General features: G+C 42.2%; 1 pseudogene; it reads left to right on the top strand.

Annotated features, from left to right (window-relative positions):
• Positions 1-1,807: 1,807 nt before the first annotated feature.
• LOC134497447 (lysophosphatidic acid receptor 4-like) lies at positions 1,808-3,016 on the top strand (annotated as a pseudogene).
• The last annotated feature ends 2,984 nt before the right edge of the window (positions 3,017-6,000 follow it).

The following is a 6,000-nucleotide window of genomic DNA, read 5'->3' as shown; positions in this document are numbered from 1 at the left end:
GTGATTCAGTAGAGATAAAGCGAACCGGAGTGAACAGGTGGCAGATTATTTTTTGGGACAGCAAGCTTGGTGAGTGTCTAATTTGTATTTATTTATTTTTTGTTTATGTTGTTTAAAAAATTAACAGAAAAATAAAAACAACTCATTGACCTTGCAGCCCATTTCTCTTTCTCTCTTGAATTGTTGAATAAATCTTAACTCCATTTCAAGGCCAACAAGCCAGTTTGGTCTAGTGGTTAAGGCAATGGGCTAGAAACCAGGAGACTGAGAGTTCTAGTCCTGCCTTAGGCATGAAAGCCAGCTGGGTGACCTTGGGCCGGCCAGTCTCTCTCAGCCCAACTCACCTCACAGGGTTGTTGTTGTGGGGAAAATAGGAGGAGGAAGGAGTATTTGGCATGTTTGCCACTTGGAGTTATTTATGAAAATAATAAAGGCGGGATGTAAAATAAATTTAAAAAAAACAAGGGAGGCTACCGATCGTCCTGTGGTGAAATTGCTAGGAATAATAATTTGCTGCGACTGTTTCTCAGACAATAAAACCTTTGTTTTGCAGCCCTGGGAAGAACTGTAGAATGGAATCCCTCCCTTCATTAGGCTTGCAGTTTTATAACTTGTTTACAAGAGTGCAGATCCCCCATTACTCATTGATTGGGTTCATACAGCATACTAAACTGCTTAACCACGGTTGCTGAGCAAGTCACAACTGCCTGGTTCACAGGTTGCACTAGGCAACAAAACATTGTTCACATGTTTTGGAGGTAAAGAAGCCCAAATATGGTTTCATGTGACGTGCAGAGCTTTTAGCCAAATCTTGGATTTAATATTCAATTCATGAAAACTATGGTATGAACTCCATTTGTTTTTTTTGAATTAGAAAAAAGCAGTCTTCCACTAAAGCTAGGTGTTTTGCCTCTGTGCAAAAGCACACGCTAAGGCAGTGTTTCTCAACCTTGGCTGCTTTAAGCTGTGTGGACTTCAACTCCCAGAGTTCCCCAGCCAGCATGCTCTAAGGACAGTAGAACTGAACTGAACCCTCCAGGCATTCTGGATTAAATTAATAAGGGAATCTAAGCCATTTCCCTAACCGTATCTTTCAGCATCAGTGAACCCTTGTTGAGGTGATATATTTAAAGCCTGTCCTAATTGATATCAGCACAAGGATGGCTGGGTGATACCTAGAAGACACTGTAGTCTTGCAGAGATTTGAAGCTGCATTCTTTGGAACTGAAATAAAACTTTCAGGTTTGGATCACTGGGAAAGAAGGGCAGAACAGAAAAGCTGAAGGATGCCAGTTATTGTAAGAATGCAAAAACCTTACTGCTCAGCTTTCAGTTCCCAGTTGAGATCCCCTTCTTCTGGTCTTAACAGAGTGATTTGTAGCTTTTAATAGGATAGCAAGAAAGACAAAAAGCATATTGGTTTGGGATCCAGGTTTGGGATCCAAAACGGTAAGATAGGATTTTTTTTTTAAACCATAAGATGGTACACAGTGCCCCCCCCCCAAAAAAAGAGGTAATAAATGATCTATTTAACCCCATGGGAAGGGAAAAAAGAGTTTTGAAATGAAAAAATACATTAATGACACACAGATCTAGCAAGGCTGGTTTCTAGGCAACTGTGCAAAAAGGCTGCATAAATTTGCGTCAGGTAAGTCAGAATTGCAATTGGATGGATGGATGGATGGATGGATGGATGGATGGAGAGATATAGAGATAGAGACATTAGATAGATATGGGTCATAATCTCCTAAGGCTGCTGCATTTGACTACCTTTATTCACAAGTCATGGAAAATCTCAATTTATTTTTATATTTTTCTTTTCCTGATTTGTTTGTGGTAACTAAAATATGGTCTGGATTGGAAGAAAGAGCAAACTGACTTCACTGAGAGAAGTGAAAGGAAGGGTTCCCGGGCGTTCTGCAGATAAGTCTGAAGTTCAGCAAAATCCGACAGATCCAGGCAGCCTTTGCAATGGTGATGAGAAGGTGACAGGAGCAAGGCATTGTGGAAAACCTCTCCATTGGTACAATGAATAATAGCACCATCCATGTGTGCCCTTTGATGCCTTTTAACACCACTAAGGAATTTAAAATCCCTGTGTATTCTATAATACTGGTGTTTTGCCTGACTCTGAATATCTTGGCGTTTTGGGCTTCGATCTACCAGTTGAAGAAATCCACGGTCCTTTCTGTTTATATTATGAACCTCCTGCTGGCCCACCTCTTGCAGATCTTGACGCTGCCGTTCCGGATGTACTACAGCCTGAACAATCACTGCTGGGGCTTGGGAAAAGCAGCCTGCGTGCTAACCGGGGTGGCTTTCCGTACAAATTCTACGCCAAAAACAGCTTTCTGTATCTCATTGCCATGGAGCGGTATATCGGCCTTGCCTACCCACTCAGGGTTCACCAAGCACAGACCATTCCAGGGGTGTGAAGATTAGCACCCTGGTTTGGCTGCTGGTGCTGACTTTCTGTGCCATTGGCATTGGGTTGCAGGTAAATATTTCTGAACAAGAGCGCCGCTGTCTGGACAGTGCCATTCTGAACTATTCCTATGCAAAGTTTCAGATTAGCAGCATGGTTTTTTCCTTCATTATCCCACTCCTTCTCATGGCTTTTTTCCATATCAGCGTCCTCGTCAAGCTCAGGCAAGTGGTTTCTCTGGAGAAGAGAGTCAAAAAGCAAATCTCTGGGTTCATCTCTCTCCTCATTATGGTCTTCTTCCTCCTTTTCACTCCTTACCAGGTAATTTCATATTATAGATACCTGTTGGAAATCAGTGTACATTCAGACAGAATCTGAGACTCCCTGAGAGCCGTCTTCATCTATGAGCATGCAGCTTTATGCGTTTCCCTTTTGGACGACATCTTGGATCCTCCTTTTTATAATCTGCTCCTCAAAGATATTCAAAGAGATTTCAAAAAATTCCTGAGTTCCAGGCCAACAGGAAAGGCATCTCATTGGAGGCAAGAGCTCCTCCTTCATGTTTAAGCACTTCGTAAACGCCAGATATTTTACTATATTTTACTATGGTTTACATTTTATAATGTATCTCTTTAATTGATATTTAATTTGTACTGTTTTAATTCGTCTGTTAACCTCCCAGAGTCATTTTCTAGATGGGCGGTGGAAAAATAGGATAAATAAATAAATTGCTCACCTTTGGATCCAACTCCCTAATCTTATATGTGGAAAATCTAATAATTGGGCCTATTTGTAGGGAAAAAAATTTGAAACACTACTTTGATTTCTGATGGTCTATGAAATGAACACTTGCTGGAGTAAAGACAGAAATGTGGATACCCAAACAAAAATAGGTTTGTTGTTGTTTATTCGTTTAGTCGCTTCCGACTCTTTGTGACTTCATGGACCAGCCCACGCCAGAGCTTCCTGTCGGTCGTCAACACTCCCAGCTCCCCCAGGGACGAGTCCGTCACCTCTAGAATATCATCCATCCACCTTGCCCTTGGTCGGCCCCTCTTCCTTTGGCCCTCCACTCTCCCTAGCATCAGCTTCTTCTCCAGGGTGTCCTGTCTTCTCATTATGTGGCCAAAGGATTTCAGTTTTGCCTTGAATATCATTCCCTCAAGTGAGCAGTCTGGCTTTATTTCCTGGAGGATGGACTGGTTTGATCGTCTTGCAGTCCAAGGCACTCTCAGAATTTTCCTCCAACACCACAGTTCCAAAGCATCGATCTTCCTTCGCTCAGCCTTCCTTATGGTCCAGCTCTCGCAGCCATATGTTACTACGGGGAACACAATTGCTTTAACTATGCGGACCTTTGTTGTCAGTGTGATGTCTCTGCTCTTAATTATTTTATCGAGATTTGTCATTGCTCTTCTCCCAAGGATTAAGCGTCTTCTGATTTCCTGACTGCAGTCAGCATCTGCAGTAATCTTCGCACCTAGAAATACAAGGTCTTTCACTGCCTCTACATTTTCTCCCTCTATTTGCCAGTTATCAATCAAGCTGGTTGCCATAATCTTGGTTTTTTTGAGGTTTAGCTGCAAGCCAGCTTTTGCACTTTCTTCTTTCACCTTCATCATAAGGCTCCTCAGTTCCTCTTCGCTTTCAGCCATCAAAGTGGTATCATCTGCATATCTGAGATTGTTAATGTTTCTTCCAGCGATTTTAACTCCAGCCTTGGATTCCTCAAGCCCAGCATGTTGCATGATGTGTTCTGCGTACAAGTTGAATAGGTAGGGTGAGAATATACAGCCCTGCCGTACTCCTTTCCCAATCTTAAACCAGTCCGTTGTTCCGTGGTCTGTTCTTACTGTTGCTACTTGGTTGTTATACAGACTCTTCAGGAGGCAGACAAGATGACTTGGTATCTCCATACCGCTAAGAACTTGCCACAATTTGTTATGGTCCACGCAGTCCAAGGCTTTAGAATAGTCAATAAAACAGAAATAGATGTTTTTCTGAAACTCCCTGGCTTTTTCCATTATCCAGTGGATATTGGCAATTTGGTCCCTGGTTCCTCTGCCTTTCCTAAACCCAGCTTGTACATCTGGCAATTCTCGCTCCATGAATTGCTGAAGTCTACCTTGCAGGATCTTGAGCATTACCTTACTGGCATGTGAAATGAGTGACACTGTTCTATAGTTTGAACATTCTTTAGTGTTTCCCTTTTTTGGTATGGGGATATAAGTTGATTTTTTCCAATCTGATGGCCATTCTTGTGTTTTCCAAATTTGCTGGCATATAGCATGCATTACCTTGACAGCATCATCTTGCAAGATTTTGAACAGTTCAGCTGGGATGCCATCGTCTCCTGCTGCCTTGTTATTAGCAATGCTTCTTAAGGCCCATTCAACCTCACTCTTCAGGATGTCTGGCTCTAGCTCACTGACCACACCGTCAAAGCTATCCCCGATATTGTTATCCTTCCTATACAGGTCTTCTGTATATTCTTGCCACCTTTTCTTGATCTTCTTCTGTTAGGTCCTTGCCATCTTTGTTTTTGATCATACCCATTTTTGCCTGGAATTTACCTCCGATGTTTCTAATTTTCTGGAAGAGGTCTCTTGTCCTTCCTATTCTATTGTCTTCTTCCACTTCTGCGCATTGCTTGTTTAAAAATAATTCCTTATCTCTTCTGGCTAACCTCTGGAATTCTGCATTTAATTGGGCATATCTCCCCCTATCACTGTTGCCTTTTGCTTTCCTTCTTTCTTGGGCTACTTCTAGTGTCTCAGCAGACAGCCATTTTGCCTTCTTGGTTTTCTCTTTCTTTGGGATGTATTTTGTTGACGCCTCTTGGACAATGTTGCAGACTTCTGTCCATAGTTCTTCTGGGACCCTATCTACTAAGTCCAGTCCCTTAAATCTATTCTTCACCTCCACTGCATATTCCTTAGGAATATTAGTGAGCTCATATCTAGCTGATCTGTGGGTCTTCCCTAATCTCTTTAGTCTGATCCTAAATTGTGCAAGAAGAAGTTCATGATCTGAACTACAGTCAGCTCCAGGTCTTGTTTTTACCGACTGTATAGATGTCCACCACCTTTGGCTGCAAAGGATGTAGTCAATCTGATTTCGGTGTTGTCCATCTGGGGAAGTCCATGTATAAAGCCCTCTCTTAGGTTGCTGGAAGAGAGTGTTTGTTATGCACATTGAGTTGTCTTGGCAAAATTCTATCAGCCTATGTCCTGCTTCGTTTTGTTCTCCCAGGCCATGCTTACCTGTAATTCCAGGTGTCATTTGACTGCCCACCTTATTATTCCAGTCTCCTGTGATGAAAATAACATCTCTTTTAGGCATGTTGTCCAGTAGGTGCTGCAGGTCCTCATAGAACTGCTCTACTTCAGCTTCTTCAGCATCTGTGGTTGGGGCATATATTTGGATCACTGTGATGTTAGATGGCTTGCCCTGAATTTGAATTGAGACCATTCTATCGTTTTTTGAATTGTATCCAAGCACTGCTTTAGCCACTTTACTATTAATTATGAAGGCTACTCCATTTCTTCTGTGGTCCTCTTGTCCACAGTAGTAGA

Source organism: Candoia aspera, chromosome 4 (genome assembly GCF_035149785.1).
Source record: "Candoia aspera isolate rCanAsp1 chromosome 4, rCanAsp1.hap2, whole genome shotgun sequence".
NCBI lineage: Eukaryota > Metazoa > Chordata > Lepidosauria > Squamata > Boidae > Candoia > Candoia aspera.
Note: the sequence above shows the minus strand (reverse complement) of the source record. Positions and strands in the feature narration are given on the sequence as shown.